This window comes from Pongo pygmaeus, chromosome 12 (assembly GCF_028885625.2).
Source record: "Pongo pygmaeus isolate AG05252 chromosome 12, NHGRI_mPonPyg2-v2.0_pri, whole genome shotgun sequence".
NCBI classification, from domain to species: domain Eukaryota; kingdom Metazoa; phylum Chordata; class Mammalia; order Primates; family Hominidae; genus Pongo; species Pongo pygmaeus.
In genome coordinates this window covers 63,526,067-63,548,054 of record NC_072385.2, presented here as the reverse complement: position 1 = coordinate 63,548,054, position 21,988 = coordinate 63,526,067, and the positions used below count along the sequence as shown (strand labels likewise).

The 21,988-nt window shown below is 49.6% G+C and overlaps 1 protein-coding gene across 9 annotated transcripts in view; it reads right to left on the bottom strand.

Moving 5' to 3' along the window:
• The window catches only part of LOC134737792 (uncharacterized), a 126,569-nt gene that overhangs the window by 9,456 nt on the left and 95,125 nt on the right, over nucleotides 1-21,988 (bottom strand). For 4 of the 9 annotated variants that reach the window (XR_010123077.1, XR_010123053.1, XR_010123054.1 and 1 more), the window contains one exon: nucleotides 19,905-21,454. The exons of 1 other annotated variant lie outside the window; for it this stretch is intronic. The gene's annotated coding sequence lies outside the window, so the exon portion shown is untranslated. Of the gene's footprint in view, nucleotides 1-19,904; nucleotides 21,455-21,988 lie in introns of those variants that run through there. 4 more of the 9 variants (XR_010123073.1, XR_010123075.1, XR_010123072.1 and 1 more) reach the window with 4 other exon arrangements.

Here is a 21,988-nt window from a genome sequence, read left to right as displayed (position 1 = left end):
ACAGGCAAGAGCCACTGCACCTGGCCAGAACTTTACTTGTTTGTCAATGGTGTTAGCAATTTCTTTACTGAAGCAGAGAAGTTTTTGAATGCTGGAAGAATATTTCCTTCATTTTTCTGTGCCATTCACAATGCAATGGCCATTGGCAAAACATACATTTAAGTTTAATGTGCATTATTAGCATTTTCTCCATAACCTTCTTAAGTCTAGATAGTCAACCAAATAATGAATAAAGCCCTGATTTGTGGTGGTTGCTGCCCATTTCTGTGGTGTAAATATTCCCACTGTGGCTGATTTCAATCCACCAATATGATGTCACTGAATGCAGACTTGGGGAAAAAGCACAGTAACACAACATTATATAGTATTTCCACAGATGTAATAGATGCACATAATCTTAAAAGAATAAAGAATAATAAAATATAAAATTATTGCCAGGCACGGTGGCTCATGCCTGTAATCCCAGCACTTTGGGAGACCGAGGCGGGCAGATCACCTGAGGTCAGGAGTTCGAGACCAGCCTGACCAACTAGGAGAAACCCTGTCTCTAATAACAATACAAAATTAGCCAGGCATGGTGGTGCATGCCTGTTTTCCCAGCTACTCAGGAGGCTGAGGCAGGAGAATCCCTTGGACCTGGGAGGCGGAGGTTTCAAGGCAACAAGAGTGAAACTCCATCTCAAAAAAAAAAAAAAAATTATTAGGAAGTGATGGTTTTTGAAAATTTATTATTTTTGCCTTAATATAATTCATTTAATTGTAAGTATATAATTTAACTTATAATTTAATTTTTCATAATAGCTGGGTTTAACCATTGGTTCACGAAATTCCTGAAGATTTAACAATCAGCTCATAGGAACTGGTATGATCTGAGCACACCTGGATCTGAACCCCAAGCCCAGCTCTTCCTTGAAGCAGGGCCCTCAAAAGGCTCTCCAAACACCTGATGGCCCTGGCCAATGTATACTTTTCAGATCTATCAGCGAAACTGAACTCATTTTCTTTCTCTCCAGTCTGCTCCTCTGTGGGCTGCCATGTTGGTGGAGGGCTTCGCCATTCACCCTGGGGTGGCAGGAGTTGTGGATGACAACTCTGGACAGGAAGAAGGCTGGGATCAGAGGACGGGGATTTTGGAATTGTTTAGAGCAGAGGTGAAATAGTTTTGGGTAATAACTGTTGGGTGGGTGCAGAGTCCCTGGGCTGAGGAGGGCACGGAACCGTAAGGCTAGGCTGTTCCTGGAGGTCGGGGCATGGGCTGATGGCATGTTCACGCTCCTGTTACATCTTCTGTCAACTAGCTTCCCTGCAACAAGCTGTGTCTGACAGTCCTCCAGAGCTCCTGGGGCAGGGGTCCCAGAGCCGACTGTGGGTCACACACCTGACAAACTCCCACACCCATATTCCTCTGGGATCACTCCAGGCTAAGGTTGGATTCTCAGGGAGGAGGAAGGAGGATCAGCCTTGGCCAGAGGCACAGAAAGCTGCAAAGCCCCCAGCCCCTCCCTTGAAGGGCAGAGCTCCTTGCTCCTTTTGAGGACAGAGAAGGATCTAGAGGGGATGTGGAGGCAGGTGTTTAACGAAGGACTTGACTGTATCTGGGCTTTCCATGGCAGTGATGCCTGGACGGAGGCCAGAGTGTCCTAGGTGAAGTGGGGGATTCTGAATGGAGCCCACAGACAGCAAGAGCCCAGCCTGCAACCCACCTTTCCTTTCACGTCACCTGACTCCCTGTCGGCACTGCTGCCCCTCGGCCTCCCTGCCGGTGCCGCTCCTCCCCCGAGGAGCTTCCCTGCCTCCTCCCATGTACCTCAGGGAACTGGTAAGTTTGGAAAGCACCCAGAATTACTTGAGGAAAAGACTGTAGCAAGTACAATTTGAATTTGCCAAGAGACTTTGCCACCAACTTCACCCGCCTAGAGAGCGAGGCCAAGTCCATGGATTTCTCCCTGTGGTTCTGTGGCTTCACCGGGAGAATGTGGGCCTTGCTGAGCTATGGAGGGGAAAGGAGTGGAGCGTGAAGGAGACAGGAGGCAGAAGCTCCTCACAGTGCCCAGCGCGCAGTAGGGGCCGAGATGATGTGCTGAATGACGGGCCTCATGGCCATGTGAGTGGAGGGCCAGGCAGAGCTGCTTGTTTAATGTCCCCTACTCTTTCCCCCCGTGGTCAGTGAATTTGCTTTTGGTTTTGAATTTGCTTTGGCTGAACCAGGGACAATTTCTACATGGCATTGAGGCCACAGGCATATGTAGGCAACTGCACACCTCAGGGTGCAAGGGGTTACACCTGTTCCTTGCTCAAAAGTCATGGGAAGTTGCTAAACAGACCAAAAGAAGAACCAGCACGCTTACTGCTCTCCGTCCTCCCCTTCCCCACCCCACCCCCAGCTGTTAGCTCACAGAGGGTCAAAACAAGCAAGATAAAATCTGTCCAACTCACAGCTTCAAAGGAACACAAGTTAGACATGTGACCCAACCGCACCCAGCCTTGTCCCTCCCAGGTGCATGGCCCTGGAAGGCCCAACCCTCCGGCCGCGTGGTCCATGTAGAGGCCGGGTGGGCAAAGGCTTCCCTTCCAGACCCGGTGCTGCCCTCCCATGAGATCCCAATCTGATTTTGGTCTTCTTGTAGTTCTCCTTGGAAGCCAGGCCCAGCCCCACAGTGCCTCCTCCTCACGCTCACCTGGCTCCCTCCAATCCGATCTGGGGCAGTAGGCGATGCGGATCGCGGTCTTCACCGCAACCTCGACCCTGAGGGCCCAGAGTCAGTGCTGGAGCCACCTACCAGGAGTCACTTCCATAGCCCTTGAGGCTGAATGAGAGCCCTCGGGTTCCTCGATAGCAGAGAACACAACCCAGACATGGCTCTGGATATGAAACAAATCCTTTCTGAGCCTGACACCAGACTTTTCCCCAGAGATGATTTTTAAAAATTATTTTTTGAATGCTTTCCAGATTTGAGTGAATGAATGAATGGGTGACAATGACCCTAAGTCATGAGCCTTCAAGGCCTGTACACTTGTGGGTTAAGAAAGCCCTTTCTCAGCCTGGCATGGCTGGCCCCCTCCCTTTCCCCCTCCAGGCACAGAGTGTCCTCGTAAGGTATGATGGCACAATACGGCCTCTCCACGCCTTATTTCCACCATCTCCTGTCACTGTGCCCCCATCAAAGCACACACAGAGAGAGTCCCAAATCAGGCCAACCTATAGGAACAGAGTGCCCCCCACAAAACACACACACTCATACACTGAGGAGACACAAACTGGGCAAAAATGGGACAGGCAAGGTGACTCATGCCTGTAATTCCAGCACTTTGGGAAGCCGCGGCAGGTGGATCGCCTGAGGTCAGGAGTTCGAGACCAGCCTGGCCAACATGGGGAAACCCCGTCTCTACTAAAAATACAAAACTTGGCCAGGCATGGTGGCGCATACCTGTAGTCCCAGCTACTCGGGAGGCTGAGGCAGGAGAATCACTTGAACACGGGAGGAGGAGGTTGCACCACTGCACTCCAGCCTGGGCTACAGAGTGAGACTCTGTAAAAAAAATAAAAAATAAAAAGGAAAAAAAATTGGGCAAAAATGTAGAAATTCAATTTTACTGAACTTTTTAAAAAAATTATGGGAATTCCCAGTGTCTCAAAAGAAAATGACAACCTCCAGACAAGTACATTTAAGTAAACAACATAAAGGCACTGGCAGCCACTGTGGGTGGGAAGTCACCAGCAATGGGAGCCCTGCCCCCTCAGGGTTCCGTCATTGTTTTGCAGGTGCGATTCCTGCTTCCCCCACCATTCTGTAAGTTGTGTAAGATGCTGTCGAAAGAGCACAGGGCTGAAAGGCAGGAACCTCACGTTCCAAACCCAAGACTGGCCCTGTATCTGCGTGACCTTGGGCGAGGTCCTCTGCATCTCTGGACTATCATGTCTCCATCTGTAAAATGAAGGTTGACCTTCCTGGATAATTTCATGTCTTGGGTTTCTACTGTACTCTCACTCTACCTGGCCCATTACCACCTAGGAGGGGCCTAATAAATACAAATGAAAAGACGTGGCCCTAAATGATTTTTTAGTCAATATAACCCCAAATCTGGTTTTAGCTAAGATTTGGATACAGAAAGTACCATTTCCTCACTAGTTCAATGGGAAAGTTGGGTGGAATGCATCTTTGGAGGGTCACAAAGTGGAAATTAGAAGTAAGAGTAACTCCAGAGGGGGGAGTGAAGAAAAGGAAGTGACAAGGTAGCCAGTGGGACCTGTTGGTGTCACCCTGAGTTGTGTCATTTCAGGTTGTCTGGCCTGTCCTCTAGGTCATGAGCCCCAGAAGTGGGTCCCTGCCCTTGGGTGGTGAATGACAAGTGTGGGTATGGATCCCCTAGACACTCAATTCAAACTCAGACATCCCCTACCTTGCCCCAGCCCATAAAGGAAGCAGGCTGTGGCCCTATGGGCTTCCTTTGCACAAATGCAACTGGCCAGGTGCCTGTTTCTGGCTACAACCCTCTGCAGGGTGGGCGTGCTGGCAGTCTTGGGCCTTAAGGCCAGGCAGTGATCCCAGCATTCTGAGAAATGCTTGCTCCAACCCCTAGAGAAGCCTCTTCCCCAGGGGGCTCTGTACTCTCCCAACACTCTCTCCACCCCTCCAAGCCTCCAGGGGAGTCTCCTTGGGGAAAGTTTTCCCAGGCTGGTTCTGAGCGTGGTCACACACTCATCCCTGGATAGTTGCCCCACAGAGGGGACACAATCCAGAGGGCCAGGGAGCTCAGTCTGAGAGTGGGACCAGCACTGCCTCACCCACCAGGCCACCTTAGGAAAACAACTTTGGGCCCCATTTTCCCCTTCATAAAATGAAAACGACAGGCCCAGCCCATCAAGCAGTTATGCGGATTAAAGGAGATAACGCATAACAGCCTTAGGCCAAACCCAGAGCTAGCTCCCATTCACCCTGATGATTACGCGGAGCTACAAAAGCCCTCACAGATTACACCAACGACAGGCCACAGCAAGGCATGACAAGGTTAAGAAAGCTCTTTCCCAGCCTGACGCGGATGAGGGTGTCCTGGTGAGGCAGTGACTAGGAAAGGCCCCGAACACCGGAAGCAAACCTCGCACCCTCCGAGGTGGTAGCAGCCTGTGGAGAGGAGAGCTGGGCTGCCTCAGAGATCATGGAACCGTCCCCTTCATTGCACAACTGAGGAAACTCTCAGACGATGGGTGACTTGTCAGAGGCCACACGGCAGGTCTGTGCCATTTGGACAAGAGGCCGTATCTTCTTCATATTTCTTCTCTGTGTGGCCAGATTATTTCCTTGGATACTCATGTGTGTTTCAATGGTTGCATTTTTCCTCCTCCTCCCATTCCAAGAAGGTCTTGGACCTGTCCTCTTTTGGGTGTCCCTGTTGCAGGGTCCGTGTTTTTTGTTTGTTTTTGTTTTTTTGAGATAAAGTCTCATTCTGTCGCTAGGCTGGAGTGCAGTGGTGCGGTCTCGGCTCACCACAACCTCCACCTCCTGGATTCAAGCGATTCTCCTGCCTCAGCCTCCTGAGTAGCTGGGACTACAGGTGCATGCCACCACACCCAGCTAATTTTTGTATTTTTAGTAGAGATGGGGTTTCACCATGTTGGCTAGGATGGTCTCAATCTCCTGACCTCGTGATCCATCTGCCTCGGCCTCCCAAAGTGCTGGGATTATAGGTGTGAGCCACCACGCCTGGCCAGGGACGTTTGAGTTTCAGGACCAGGCAGAAGCCACCCCAGGCCCTTCTCTCCTTTGCCTCTTTGTTCCAGTGTCTGGGCTCCTTGTAGTCTCTGAGGGAAGAGTCTTGGGAGAAAATGAGAACAGACAGGGAAGAAGGAACTGGGGAGTGGGAAGAGGGCAGAGGCCTGTACTATGTCCCTTTGGGAGGGGCAGGACACAGAGGTGGGGAGGCCAGCCCTGGACATGGGGTCCCCCCTCAAACTGGGCACAAAGGCCCCCAAAATGGCCTGAGGGTAGAGTCTCAGCCTCGTGAGGCCCTTGAGAGTGATAGGCCCCTTGCCTGTCCACATTTCTGGGCAACCTTCTGGATTCTGGGGTGACCCTCACTGGCCTAAAAATGACCAAGATGAAGTTTCCTCCTCCTCAGGCACCATGGGAGCTCAGAGTTAGAGCTGAGTTGATTTCAGGAGCGTTTCCTGCCACCTGGGTTGGTGGACTGAGCTCCACGCTCTCCACATGAAGCACTGCTCAGTCCCCTTCACCACACTGCTCTCTACAACACCACCACCCACTTGTACGATGCTTTACACAGTGACTTCACGATCATCTTCTAGTACCTGAACAGGCCTAAATTGTGCCCATTTAATGGGTGAAAAAACTAGGGCTCAGAAAATAGAATGAGATATCCCCCTGCCGCTGGCCTGCCCCAGAGAGCAGGAAGCCTCATTGTCGCCAGGTTCCACCGCCCTGGGCAGGCCTGTGAGGGAGAAACCAAGTCTGTACAGGGAGCACGTGGGCAGCCTGCCCTCCCCCATGGCCCCTTCAGTGACTTAGTGGCATGCAGCACCAGTCACAGCTTCCAGATGCTCACCTTACTCTGGCTGTGTGTTACCTTGAGTGGAAGCTAAAGATCTAAACACTGACAAAAATTCCTGCAGGTGATTGAGAAATCAAAAACAAAGAAAAGCAACTGGCCACCAAACAGATGAAAAAATCCGTAAACTCATTAGCAATAAATTAATGCCCACTAAAGCCACATTGTTATTGTTGCTGTTTCTCTTTTAAGTTGGCAAAGTCTTTTTCTCATCCCCTGCAATGCTATTTGTGGGAATATAAATTTATATGACTTTCATGTGTACATGCACACACATATGTACAAATGTGTATGTATGTGTATATTTATCTAAGAAGTCTCACAAATATTCACACCCTAAATACAACACGCTATCCTGGAATGTATCCCAGAACAGTAAAGGACATTCATGGAAAAAATGTTGAAATCCCAAAATATCTGGAGTTTACTTAACAGTATCATACCAATGTTAGTTTATTAGTTTTGGCAAATGTACCCTGGTTAGGTAAGATAGGAATGTTAGAGGAAGCTGGATAAAAGATATATGGGAACTCTCTCTACTATCTTTGCAACTTTCTGTAAATCTAAAATTATTTTATTTATTTATTTACTTATTTATTTTGAGACAGAGTTTCGCTCTTGTCACCCAGGCTGGAGTGCAATGGAGAGATCTCAGCTGACTGCAATCTCCCCCTCCTGGATTCAAGTGATTTTCCAGCCTCAGCCTCCCGAGTAGCTGGGATTACAGGCGCCCGCCACAACGCCCGGCTAATTTTTGTATTTTTGGTAGAGATGGGGTTTCTCCATTTTGACCAGGCTGGTCTCAAACTCCTGACTTCAGATGATCTGCCCACCTTGGCCTCCCAGAGTTCTGGGATTACAGGCGTGAGCCACTGCGTCTGGCCTAAAATTATTTTAAAATAAAAGGTCTTTTTTAAAGTTCATATTCTTTTACCCAGAATTTCACTTCTAAGATTTTATCTAAAACTTATCAGAGAAATAGATGGACATCCTTTACTTGCAAGGATATTGCACCACTTGTGATAATCACAAAAAAGTATGAAAATTATCTACATGTCCAAGAACAGTAAGTAGATTCAATAAATTATGCTGCATCCAGTGATGATAGAAAGTGTCCAGAAAGTATTACATTATAATATTTATTGATGTGGAAAATGCTTACAATAGAAGGTTAAGCAAAATAATTAGGACACAAAACTAGATACACTTTAAGCTCAATAAAATTTTTTAAACTATGTACCATATATTAAGAGTAGTTACAAATGGATCATATAATTAGAGTGAATCATAGTTTCTTCTAAATGCATTTATAAATTTTTACACAAAGAAATATGTTTATAATCAGGAGAAAAGGTTTTCTTTGTTGTTGTTGCTTGTTTGTTTTGGGACGGAGTCTTACTGTTACCCAGGCTGGAGTGCAGTGGTGCAATCTCGGCTCACCGCAACCTCCGCCTCCCAGGTTCAAGCAATTATCCTGCCTCAGCCTCCTGGGTAGGTCGGTTTACAGGCACATGCCACAATGCTCAGCTAATTTTTTTGTATTTTTAGTAGAGATGAGGTTTCACCATGTTGGCCAGGCTGGTCCTGAACTCATGACCTCAAGTGATCCGCCTGCCTTGGCCTCCCAAAGTGCTGGGATTATAGACGTGAGCCACCGCACCCGGCTATTTTCTCTACTTTTAAATGATGCACAGGTTGGTAGAGCCCAGTTGCCTGTACCCCCAGAGCCAGGTCTATGTCGGCAGAGCAGGTGGCCATCTGCATGATGGAAGGGGCCCTGAGGAAGTGATCATAACTGCAAATCTCTCCCTACGGGCTCCTTCCTCTCTCCCTCCCTCTCATCTATCCATCCATCCATCAGGCACAAGAGCTGCAATGCTCAGGAGGCCTTACAACAAGGATCTACTCTTCAGAGCTACCCTTTGAAGTGGACACTCTGTGATTAAATCTCTTTTATTAAGGCTAGGCATGGTGGCTCATGCCTGTAAAGGAGGATCATTTGAGCCCAGGAGTTCCAGACCAGCCTGGGCAAGAGAGAGAGACCTCATCCCTACTAAAAAAAAAAAAAAAAATAGCCGGGCCTCTTGGCACATGCCTGTAGACCCAGCTACTTGGGAGGCTGAGGTGGGAGGATCACTCAAGCCCAGAAGTTCAAGGCTGGAATGAGCTGTGATCCTGCCACTGCACTCCAGCCTGGGTGACAGGGCAAAACCCTGTCTCAAAAAATAAGTTTTCTAAGATTTTTAAATTGACCACCTCTGTGGGAATTAATTGATCAGAGCTTTCTGGCCATATGGGTAGCTGAAAGGGGAGGAGGCACAGGAGGTACCAGCTGTACTAAAGAAAAAAGAAAGGAAAAGGTTGGTGGCAAGTGGTGCCTCATGGAATAGACGCACCTGGGTGAGGACAGGAGGACACTGGGCACTAGGAGTCGTCAAGCAGAGCAGGGAAGACACAGTCATGCAGGCTGGGCAGTCCTGGAGGCTGCTTCCCCCCTTCTCAGGCCTGCAGCTGGTCACCACGAAACCTTAGGCCTCTGAAGTGTGGCCCCTCAGACCTGGAAGCCCTTTAAGATGCCCTGAGCAGATGGCATCGCTGCGTCAGAACCCTGGAGCAGAAAGGGCTAGCAAGGCTGGCAGATGGGCCCCTCCCCTCACCCTGTGGGGGCCTCTGGAACTCTGAGTATTTATTTATTTTTTTTTTTTGAGATGCTGTCTTGCCCTGTCACCCAGGCTGGAGTGCAGTGGTGTGATCTTGGCTCACTGCAACCTCCATCTCCAGTGTTCAAGTGATTCTCCTGCTCCAGCCTCCCGAGTAGCTGGGATTACAGGTGTGCGCCACCACGCCCAGCTAATTTTTGTATCTTTAGTAGAGACAGGGTTTCACCATGTTGGCCAGGTCGGTCTCGAACTCCCGAGCTCAGGCAATCCGCCCACTGCGGCCTCCCAAAGTGCTGGGATTCCAGGCGTGAGCCACCGTGCCTGGCTAGAACCCTGAGTATTTCTGTCTTCTTCTCATTGGAGCCTCTTGTACTGGATGCTCAAGTTGTAGTGGCCTCCCCATGAACACATTTTTGCAGGATTTGGCCAAGAGCAAAGTAAAAAGAAGAGCTGGTTTTGAAAAGGCAGAAGTAGGAAGAAGCAAATGGGGATTTCAGCACTGGCCTGAGTTCTGTTCCCTAGGGCACAGGGAATTCTGTGAAGAGCAGGTGAGGATTTGGCCTGGGACTCTCAGGGAGGGACCAGAAGGCAGGAGGCCTCAGAGCAGGGCAGCCCTTTGGGCAAAGCTGCCACCTCCTGCTCGGGCCCAGCTAGGCTGGGCTGGGCTGGGCTGGACATGGCAGGCAGGGAAATGGTGTGTTGAAATTAAAATTGGTGGCGGAATCTGAGGAATGGGGGAGGGTAGGGGAGCAGTAATTACACAGTTCTGTACATGAGGGCTGACCTGAAGGGCCTAAGCGGGCACTGGTGTGGAGGTGGGCAGGTGAGGGATTCTCATGTGCGGTGGCCAATGGTTCTGCTTGTCCAGCAACTTCTGCTTCCCTTATTCTGGACAGCACCTCACTTTTCTGAGGGGGAACTACTTCTCCCCCAGTTCCATCATGGTCCCGGTGGGGCTGTCGGCACAGGATCCAAGCCAGCCAGTAAGACTGTCTGAGAGATTTGAACCTGGAGGTCACACAAGGAGACTAGCACTGCCTCTGCCCAGAAGCAGTCTTCCTATTCCTGAAACCCCAGTCCCTCCTTTCCCAGCCTTCCTGAGGTCTTGGGATTCAACCCTTTCTTCAACTCTATGAACTAGGAGGTTTTATTTTTATTTTTATTTGAGACAGAGTCTCACTCTGTTGCCCAGGCTGGAGTGCAGTGGTGCAATCTCAGCTCACTGAAACTTCCACCTCCCAGGTTTAAGCAATTCTCCTGCCTTAGCCTCCCGAGTAGCTGGAATTACAGGGGTGCACCACCACACCCAGCTAATTTTTGTATTTTTAGTAGAGACGAGGTTTCACCATGTTGGCCAGGCTGGTCTCAAATTCCTGACCAGGTGATCCACCTGCCTCAGCCTCCCAAAGTGTTGGGATTACAGGCGTAAGCCACCGGGCCCGCCAGAAGTTTTTAAATAAATGCTCTTTTTGGCTTAAGTTCATTAAATCCAAACTGATACCTCATGCAAAACCTGAGCTATGGTAATAATAATCCCCATTATTTACAGCATGAATACACTGAGTTCTACCATGTGCTGAGAACACTGTGGGACACATCACATACATTAATCTAATCTAATTCTCGTTTTACAGATGCAGAAACTAGGACATAGAGATAGAGACCATGTCTAGAGATCCACACTTAAAAGAGATAGAAAGGGGATTCAGGTCCAGCTTTTTTTTTTTTTTTTTTTGAGACAGAGTCTTGCTCTGTCACCCAGGCTGGAGTGCAATAGTGCGATCTCGGCTCCCTGCAACCTCTACCTCCCAGGTTCAAGCGATTCTCCTGCCTCAGCCTACGGAGTAGCTGGGATTGCAGCCGCCTGGCACCATGCTCAGCTAATTTTTTGTATCTTTAGTAGAGACGGGTTTTCACCATGTTGGCCAGGCTGGTCTCAAACTCCTATCAGGTCCAGCATTTTTTTTTTTTTTTTTTTTTTTTTTTTTGAGGCAGAGTCTCGCTCTGTTGCCCAGGCTAGAGGGCAGTGGCGCAATCTCGGCTCACTGCAAGCTCCACCTCCCGGGTTCACGCCATTCTCCTGCCTCAGCCTCCCGAGTAGCTGGGACTACAGGCACCCACCACCACGCCCAGCTAATTTTTTGTATTTTTAGTAGAGACAGGGTTTCACTGTGTTAGCCAGGATGGTCTCGATCTCCTCACCTTGCGATCTGCCCACCTCGGCCTCCCAAAGTGCTGGGATTACAGGCGTGAGTCACAGCGCCTGGCCCAAGTCCAGCTTTATCTGGCTTCCAAACCTACGCTCTCTCTTTTCTTTGCTCTTCCCTCTCTTCCTTCCTTCCTTCTCTCCTTCCCTTCTTTCTTTCTTTCCCTTTTTTCTCTTTCTTTTGGAATCAGACCTCAGGGACAGATTGCTGAGTCAGCCACACTCCTCATTTCCTGGTACCTGATCGCCACTGGTTCATGCGAAGTCCTTCCCTTGTTTCATGATGCACATTCTTCCCATCTCACCAAATCCCCTTCCCATGGCCCCATGATCATGGCTCACATGTGATGGGGCCTGGCCTTTCACCAACGGGCACTCCAGATACTTGGTTGAGTCAAGCCTTTGGGTTTCTTTGTGTCCTTGGGGATCAAAATCCACTTAGACTTAGGAAACTTTTCAGCAGTCCTATCCATTGGCCAACCCATCAGCCCTGTTACGGGCTCAGCTCTGGGCTGGGCTGAGATATAGAACTGGTAAGAAAGGGAAACTTCAAGAAGTTTAAAATTCCTTCCATTCAACAAATGCATATGGGGCACTGACTTCCTGTGCAGGTCCAGGATAGAAAGATGAATACAACTTTCTGGCTCCTGAGAGCCATGAGCAATTAAGCAATTACTACCTTGGGTCACAGACTGCTGTAGACGAGGTGGTGAGCTCAGACAGACATGGAACCCAGACCTGGACATGAAGCAGATGGCAGTGTTAGCTGCAGAAATCACAAAGAACCACGCACCTACGTAAGCACAACCGTTTCTGCTCACCCGTCTCGGCATTGTGCAATCACAGTCGGCAAGACTGCTCATCGAATTTGGAGGGGAAGTTTGGAATGGCCAGACTTAAAACGCAGACTATGTGGCAAGCAGTAATAAAAACTCACTGTCGGGACGGGGGGAATACCTCAGAGAAAGAAGCAGTCATCCTTGACTTATAGAGACTCAGAGCAGGGGGCCTGTCAGACCGTCGAGTGGGACACAGATGTCCCCATCCATATACGCCTGCCCATGAGCAAGCAAGCAAGGCATCTAATATGAATCCCAATCAAAAGACACAAGTGCAGAAAGCTCTGCCCTCAGGTAGATTCATAGCTGAGCCTGCTTCCTGCATGGGCAACTCTATCTACATGAGGCCCAGGACACATGGCAGTGGGTAGTTTAGCTAACAGGGGGAATGGTCCTCCCCAGCAACCCCTCCGCTCAGCAGCAGTGAGCACTCCCCTCGCCCAGAGAGATACAAGTGTGCCCAGAATGGAATCTGCTCATGAGGGGCTGCCCTCTGGGGTAGGTCAAGGCCTCCCAAACCAGCACATCCACGTGGGAACACCTATAAACGCTCTATAACTCAGGTCTGTGTCCCCAGCCCAGCAGTGCTGAGCAGGAGGGAGCCCACACTGGAAGTGGGATGACAACTTTCCAGACCCTCATCCATGCAGCAGACCACAGGCGCTGCCCTGGGTTCTGATAGCAGTACCAGCTCCTCTTCAGGACCTGGGGACCCTTTAATCCAGATAGTGGGGGACAGGAGAACCATGAGACCCCTTTCTAGGGGGCCCTCACTGCTGCCCTGCTGGGCCAGGTGTCACTTTGCTGTGTCTGCTTTGATCACACCCATTGGGACACCATTTGGGGTTCCAGCTGTGCACACCTCTCACTGTGAGCCAGGAGAGTAGGAAAGGATTGGGAGGTCACTTAGCGGGCAGACTCTCAGCCTGCTCTGGCTGGAGCTGAAGAGGCGTCCTGTCGCACAGTACACAACACATGCTATGCAATACTTTCCACCCCTGCCTTGCCTTGTGGGGTCTGAGGCCTGGCAGAGAGGGGCTTAGAACTGTGGAGAAAGCCCTGCAGAGGATGTGCACCTTCCTCTGGGCTTTGAGAGATGAGCCACCTTGGGTTAGGAAGGAGAAGTAGGAATGCTGCTCCCGGAAAAGGGATCAGGGAACAGCCGGAATGAAGATGCAGGGGTGGGAATGGGTGAGAAGTCTGGCCTGAGTGAGGGGAAGGCATTGGGAGGAGGAGTTCTGAAACACAGCAAACCCCTAGGCCAATCGCCAGCCCCTCCTGGTTCTTTCACTACAGCACCAGACACAGAAGCCACGATGTTCCCCAAGGCTACATCCTTCTGGGCATCTCCTGTCTCCCTTCTCCTATCCCTCATCCCTGGTCCAAATAGCCAAGCCCCAGGATCACAGGAAACCCACGGTGGGCTGTCCTTGGCCCCTGACACTTCAGTCCCATTCCTCTGGGCCTCTTGACACTTATCTTTGCCCTGGATGGACTTTTACATTCATGTTAAAAAAAAAAATCGGTTCGGGGTGATGGCTCACATCTGTAATCCCAGGGCTTTGGGAGGCCAAGGCAGGAGGATCACTTGAGGCCAGGAGCTCTAGACCAGTGCAGGCAACAAAGTGAGACCTCATCTCTACAAAAAAAAAAAAAAAAAATTTAGCCGGGCAGCACACGCCTGTAGTCCCAGCTACTTGGGAAGCTGAGGCAGGAAGATCACTTGAGCCCACGAGTTTGAGGCTGTAGTGAGCTATGATCTTGCCACTGCACTCCAGCCTGCACCACAGTGAAACCCTGTTTCAATAAACAAATAAATAACAAATAAAGGATGGTTGTCTCAGAGCTGAACAGGTACTGGAATGGGAAGGTCTTGGGACCCTGTGTGGGTAGGACACTTACTGACTGGGTGCCACCTTCAGGTAGGAGAGTTCCCAGGTACATCTGCTCTGAGGCCAAGGCCTCCCATTCATTCATCCAACAAATACTTATCAAGCACCTACAATGTGCCAGGCACTGCCCTAGTCTCCAGGGGTGCACCCGTGATGAAGAGGTTTAAAACCCCTGCCACACTGGGGAGAATGTGGAGAAACTGGAATCTGTGTGCATTGCCAGTGGGTATGTAAAGTAGTATACAGCCACTGTGGAAAATGATATGGTGGCTCCCCAAGAAGTTAAACATAGAATTACCATACGATGCAGCAATTCCATTTCTTTAGGTATAGACCCCAAAGAACTGAAAGCAGGGATTCAAACAGATATTTGCACACCCATGTTCACAGCAGCATTATTGGTTTGCAATAGCTGAAAGGAAGAAACAACCCAAGCACCCACGCATGGCTGAACAGATGAACATGTGGTACAGTTACACAATGGAGTATTATTCAGCCATAAAAAGGAATGAAGTTCTGACACATGCTACAACATGGATGAATCTTGAAAACATTATGCTAAGTGAAAGAACCAGACATAAAAGGACAAATACTTTATGATTCTACTTACATGAGGTGTCTATAGTAGTCAAGTTCATAGAGACAGAAAGTAGAGCGGTGGTTGCAGGAGCTGCAGGGAGGGAAATGTTCGGTGGGTAGTGGGAGTTAGTGTTTAGTGGGTAGAGAGTTTCAGTGTGGGAAGATGAAGAAGTTCTGAAGATGAATGGTGTTGATGGTTACATGATATTGTAAATATACTTAATGTCACTGAATTGTACACTCAAAAATCATTAAAGTGGTCAATTTTATGTTATATATATTTTACCACAATTAGAAACAAACAGAAATCTTCCCCAAGGAACTTATGTTCTCCTGAGTTGCCCCAGACGAGAGCTTATAACAAAGAGTAGTGTTAACGCTGCCACCTCAAAGCAGGGGTCAACAGGGGGTTCTGCAGAAGAGTCTGGAGTAGGATGGGAGGGGTCAGGAAGCAAGAGGTCACACACAGGTTCCCCTCACTCTCTGTACCCAGAACAGCTCTCCTGTTACCAATTTTGAGTGTATTCTGATAAAATTTTATTTGACAAAAAGGCTGCCACCACTAAAAAACATTTTCTTTTTCCTAAACCACTGCCTTCCTTCTCTAAAACAACCACTGACTGGGAGATGCGTCCATGAAGAGTGAGCAGGCACGGGCCACTTTGCAAGAATCTGCATGGGCAGGGGATAGGGCCCAGAGGGCGGGGCTCTCACAGCCCCGCCACACTTCCCCCCGGCTGGAGGGTCAGTTATCAGATTTCTGGCTCCATCTCCTCCTGGAGGGCAGGGTTCTCGGCTGAGTCACCTCTGGTCTTGCCCAGGGTGGGGTAGGAAACGGCACCTGATTTTGACATTGGAAACCTTGGTTCCAAGTCCTGGCTGGGCCTTTTATAAGAAATTTAATGTCCCAGCCTATTTTCTTAGCTGTAAAATGAGAATGACCCTGACACCACCCATCTCCCAGGATCAGACACAACACCACAGCACAGCACAGGATGGTGCTTGGCACAGAGGGGGTGCACGTACATAGGGGGCCTCAGAGTTCAGGCCTTAAGGCCCAGCAATGTGGGGCTGTGGGCCCCAGGTGTGCCCAGGAAGCCCTGGGGCGGGTCCCTGAGCCCTTGGACCTGCCCAGCCAGACCTGCCAGTCCTGACCAGTCCCGGCACTCATTTGGGGCGTGGAGGGGGCACTAAGTGCACAGCCGCCCCCAGAGTAAACAGCCTGATGAGCACGGGAAAACAAGATGCTAAAATGCTTCTGAGCCACGTCATGGTTTCAGAGGCCCTGGCCCGCCAACCCCAGGAGCCTTCCTGGGCCCCACCCAGGTGATGTGACCACACCCTGCGCTGCCCCTAACCCATCTCTGCGTGTGACAATTCTGTGCCTTCTATGCTGGGCTACGACTTCTTGAAGGCGGAGACCCACCCTACTGGTCTCTACTCCCCTGGCACATAGACAGGGTTCAGTAACTGCATGTGAAATCAGCGGTGATGATGATGATGGTGACAATGACAGTTGCAGCAGCTATCCAGCACATGGCCCTTGCCATGGGTGTGGCCACAGTGCTAAGAATCTTCATTTAACTCTTTTAACGTTCACGGAAATCCTCGCAGGTGTGTCCTGTTGCCATGATCCTCATTTTTAATGAAGGCACTGAGGCGCAGAGAGCTTAAGTACCTTGCCAAAGGTCACACAAAGTGACAGAGGCAGGGCTTGAACCCCAGTGCCTTGGTTTGCCCTTTTTATTTTTATGTATTTTTATTTTATTTTATTTTATTTTTTTGAAACGGAGTCTCTATTGTCCAGGCTGGAGTGCAATGGCGAGATCTTGGCTCACTGCAACCTCCACCTCCTGGGTTCATGCGATTCTCATTCCTCAGCCTCCCGAGTAGCTGGGATTACAGACCCCCGCCACCATGCCCGGCTAATATTTGTATTTGTATTAGAGATAGGGTTTCAGCATGTTGGCCAGGCTGGTCTCGAACTCCTGACCTCAAATGATCCTCCCACCTCAGCCTCCCAAAGTGCTTGGATTACAGGCATGAGCCACTGTGCCCAGCTTGTTCATTTATGTAGAGACAGGGTCTCACTCTGCAGCCCAGGCTGGAGTGCAGTGGTGCGATCAGGGCTTACTGTAGCCTCGACATCCAGGGCTCATGTGATCCTCCCACCTGAGCCTCCTGCCACACTTGGCTAATTTTTTAAAAAATGTTTTGTAGAGATGAGGTCTTCCTATGTTGCCCGGGCTGGTCTCTAAGTCCTGGACTCAAGCCATCTACCTGCCTTGGCCTCCCAAAGTGCAGGGATTACAGGTGTGAGCCACCACACCTGGCCTCCCTTTTAACCACTCCTCCCAGCTGCCTGGACAAGGGCACTTTCTCTCCTACTGACTCCTCATCCATGGTAATCATCAACGTCTCGGGAAGGGACATTAGGCGCCCTCGGGCCACCTTCATACGCAACGTCTAAGATCCCTTCTGAGGTGTACCCTGGCAGAGAGACCATCTTGAGACTGTGTAGACCCTCCTTTGGCAGGGAACTGCACACCACACCGGCACTCATCTCAGATGGGACCCCAGCCAGCCTCCTCAAACGTGGCCTGCTGGACGTAAAGAACGGTCCCTCTCTCACCCTTGGTGGCTCTTCAGCTATATAAATTCACCTCTCCTCTGGCTAACAGCCCCTGCCTCATCACCACTGCTCTGCCCCCAGACCCCCTCCCTCTTGGTGACCTGCCTGGGGAATTCCTACTTGGTTGGGATCTGAGAGCTGCACCCCACACACGGGCACTTGGCCCAAGGAGCGGGGATGGAGAAGGGCTGCAGCCCTCCCTGTGCTAGGTCCTTGCCTCCCATGTGTGGGGGGCTCTCCCGATCTTCACACTCTTGGTGCATAAGGAGCCCATGGAACACCAGTCCCCTTGGGCCCCCACACTCCTCCACTATGTATTTGAATGAATCATTTTAGTGAACCCAAATATAAAATGTTACATTTTCCCTTATAAAATGTCTTCTTTTTTCCACCCTGACAAGACTATTTTGAGTCATGACTTTGTTACCCCAAAGTCATGTATTGTTCCTCCAGGGGCTGGGTCACCTGTAGCCCAGAGAAGCCTCCCTTCAGGGGCTTTATTTGTTATTTTTTTGAGATGGAGTCTCGCTCTTGTTGCCCAGGCTGGAGTGCAATGGCGTGATCTCAGCTCACTGCAATCTCTGCCTCCTGGGTTCAAGCGATTCTCCTGCCTCAGTCTCCCGAGGAGCTGGGATTACAGGTATGCGCCACCAGGCCTGGCTAATTTTGTATTTTTAGTAGAGAGGGGTTTCACCATGTTGGCCAGGCTGGTCTTGAACTCCCAACCTCAGGCAATCCGCCCACCTCGGCCTCCCAAAGTGCTGGGATTACAGGCGTGAGCCACTGCGGGGCTTTATTTAAAAAAAAGAAAAAACACATTGCTTAGCAAGTTTCTCTTCTCTGTCTTGAAATTTAGGACTAATAAATGGATTTGTCTCTGGTCATGCCACCTCTCTCCAGAAGTGCTGCTTTGGGGGCTCTGGCCAACCTGGATGACCACCCGTGGGGAATGTGACCACTGGTGGGGAATGTGACCACCGGTGGGGAATGTGACCACCCATGGGGAATGTGACCACCCGTGGGGAATGTGACCACCTGTGGGGAATGTGACAAGTGGGTCGTTTTCTAGGACAGAGTTGAGAGAGCTCTATTTTACATTTTCTCTACTGTTAGGGGCTTCATTTCACTCTTAATGATCTTTGTTCCACTTTTTTTTTTTTCTGCCAGTGTGAGGACTATTCTCAAGGGAGGTAGAGTTGGAAACAAAATGGGAATTGGGCACTTTTTTGTTCTCTCTACTCTGCGTCTTCCCCTAGCCGAGGGGAGTTGCTGCCTTGTCCATCCTCTTGCTCCAAACAGACCAACAAGGAAGCAAACAAACAACTTTGGTGCTGACCAGGATTCCTTTACAATCGTTGCTAATTCTAGACTTCGGTCCTTCTGGACATTCTGACATACCTGTGGTATATCACAGCCAAGGCATCAGGCAGTGTGAAAACCCAGCAGGTTCATTGAAAACCTACACTCATCTGTTCTCCTTGGCTGCTGCCCGCCCCCTTCCTCCCTGTTAAAATCATCTGCAATTTCATCATCAAAATCTAATTTCCACTAGGTGGAATACTTATGCCTGGCAGGTTTTCCTCTACCCCTCACATTATTCTAATCCCACTGAAATAAGAATTCCTTTAGGTAGCTTGTCGAGACCACCATTTTGATCAAGCCCTATTCCATTCTCGCCTTGGTGACATGTCACAGAGTGGCTTGTCTAAAATCTTTTCCTAGAACTTTGATATTGTTATTTTAGGTTATTATTGTGATTTCACGTTATCCTCCCACTTTGGGAGAAGTGGTTTCATCATTTTGTAATTAAATTAGATTTGCAAAATGTCAACAATAGGATGTGCAATGCATTACACATGCATTACGTAGTAATCTATTGTCAAGACAAAGACCTCCTGCTGAGGTGACAAAGCCCCGGGCCCCACTGCCTTCTACTAGACCGTTGCTTTCTCAGATGGTGAGGAATAAGTCATCCTTATCTAAGAATCCTTGTCTAAGAAATACCTGGCTTTTCTTTGAGATCCCCTCACTGATTGAAGCACCCCTGCAGTCACTCAGGGTGATTCACAGAAGCAGATCTGGGGACCACGTGGCCAGGGAGCGGGGAGGAATCAGGCTACCAAAGAAACAGCCACTCGCCTGCCTCGGCGAGTGGGCTGCCCTGGCTCAGGCCACGTAGCGAAGAGGGCAGAATTTGTCCTCAAGCCCACACCTGCCTACCCCTCCACCACTGCTCCCCAAACTGCACCCCTAGCCCAAATCTGAGTTGCTGTGTCCTGTCCCATGGCTATTTAGGCCATCCCACCAGGCGCGGTGGCTCATGCCTGTAATCCCAGCACTTTGGGAGGCCGAGGCGGGCGGATCACGAGGTCAGGAGATCGAGACCATCCTGGCTAACACAGTGAAACCCCATCTCTACTAAAAATACAAAAAAAAATTAGCCGGGCGTGGTGATGGGCACCTGTAGTCCCAGCTACTCCGGAGGCTGAGGTAGGAGAATGGTGTGAACCCGGGAGGTGGAGCTTGCAGTGAGCCAAGATCACACCACTGCACTCCAGCCTGGGTGACAGAGCAAGACTCTGCCTCAAAAAAAAAAAAAAAAAAAAACTTTTGCTTCAGTGCTATGTATCCATACATCGAGGTGTGTTCTGGTTGGGACAGGAGATATCGTTCTCACCATGAGCAGTGGTCGAAGAAGTCGGAAATACAGTGGTTACACACACATCCATCCTGCAGTTGATCTTCCTGAGACCCATCCCTGCCACCTTACCCTCAGTTGGGAAGCCAAATGGAATTTGTTCAGGGCCCTAGAACTAGCCTCACCTGGAAGGGACAGAGGAGTCTGGGAAGCCTTCTTGGAGGAGGTGGGGCTTGCTGTGGTGGGAGGAGGAAGAGGGACGCAGGGCAGAAGGGAGGGCAGGGGCAATGGTCCCAAGGTGGGAAGAGCAGGAAGAAGGAAGCCTGGAGAGGCCTGGAAGGGGCAGTACTGGACACCGCCTTCTCATACAGGCAGAATGAGGGCTGAGGCCAGGGTTGTGGGGAGAAGAAAGCCCATTTGGTTTCGATGTGGAAACAGCCAAGTAATCTTCTACTTGATGCCTGCTTTTGCAGATGGTTGGAATCATCCTTAGTTAAGAACCAAGGCCTCCTCCTCCTTTATTACAAATCCCTTTGGGGAGCACTTGGTAGTGGAGCAGTCAGGTGGGGTATCAGCGTAACATCCCTAGCTCTCACCAACCCAGAGAATACAACTTCATAGTGCCTGCTTTCCTTTTTTCAGTTTAAATTACAATTTTAAGGTGGGGTGTCGAGGTTCACCCCTGTAATCCCAGCACTTTGGGATACCAAGGGAGGATCGCTTGAGCCCAGGAGTTTGAGACCAGCCTGGGCAATATAGGGAGACCCCCGTCTCTCAAAAAAAAAACAAAAAACAATTAGCTGGGTGTGGTGGCACACACCTGTGGTCCCAGCTACTTGGGAGGCTGAGGTGGGAGGATTACGTGAGCCCAGGAGGTCAAAGCTGCAATGAGCCATGATCACAGCACTGCACTCCAGTGTGGGTGACAGAGTAAGACCTTGTCTCAAAAAAAAAAATTCAATTTTAATTCATTAAAATGAAAAAATCCAGTTCCTCAGTCACACTGGACACATCTCAAATGTTCAATAGCCACATGTGGCCAGTAGCTACTTCATGGAACAGCACAGAGAACATTACTATCATCATGGAAAATTCTAGTGGGCAGTGATGTTCCAGAACAACGAAATGAATAATTTATTCATTCCTTCAGGAATGCAACGTCTTTCATTACTTCTATGACACCTGAAATTCTAAATGCAAATGCTTCTGAGAGAGGCACTGGAATGACTTAAGTTCTTACCAAATAGTAACTGGTTGATATCAAGGGTCCAAAAAAAGCCACCATCTACGGAAACCATCTACCTGAGGCTGAGTCTGTGTGACAGCATGGGGGCTGCAGGGATGTCGGATGGTCAGATACTGTCCCTAACCGGAGGTGCTGTCTGAGAATGCTGATGGATAAGGGTTAAGAACCTCCGTCAAGGAGTGTGGAAAATTCTATGACCTGTGAAGAAAGAAAATGACCCAAAGTTATTCATCTTCAGATGAGCGGACAGTTTATTTTCCAACAGTCCTCAACAGGGGTTATGACATGAGAAACAAGCTCTTCTCTATTTCTAGGTAAGGCAGAATAAGAAGTGGACACACAAGGAGGCTGGGTGTGGGACCCACGCCTATAGTTTCAACACTTTGGGAAGCTAAGGCAGGAGGATGGCTTAAGCCCAGAAGTTGAAAGCTACAGTGAGCTATGATCGCACCACTGCACTCTAGCCTGGGTGACAGAGCAAGACCCAGTCTATTAAAAAAAAAAAAAAAAAAAAAATGGACGCAGGCCTTTGCAGAGGAGGATGCTTGTGAACTTGGCCCTCCTCTGCCCTCTACATTTTACTCAATGACTTAGCCCATGGCTTTATCCATCTCCCCACACCAACACCTCCCAGAACCATAGTACCGACCTAGGCCTAGAGATCTAAATACTAACTTATCCTCACCAGGAGCCCAAAAGGAATTGTCACAATCTCTGTGCCCTGCCCCCACC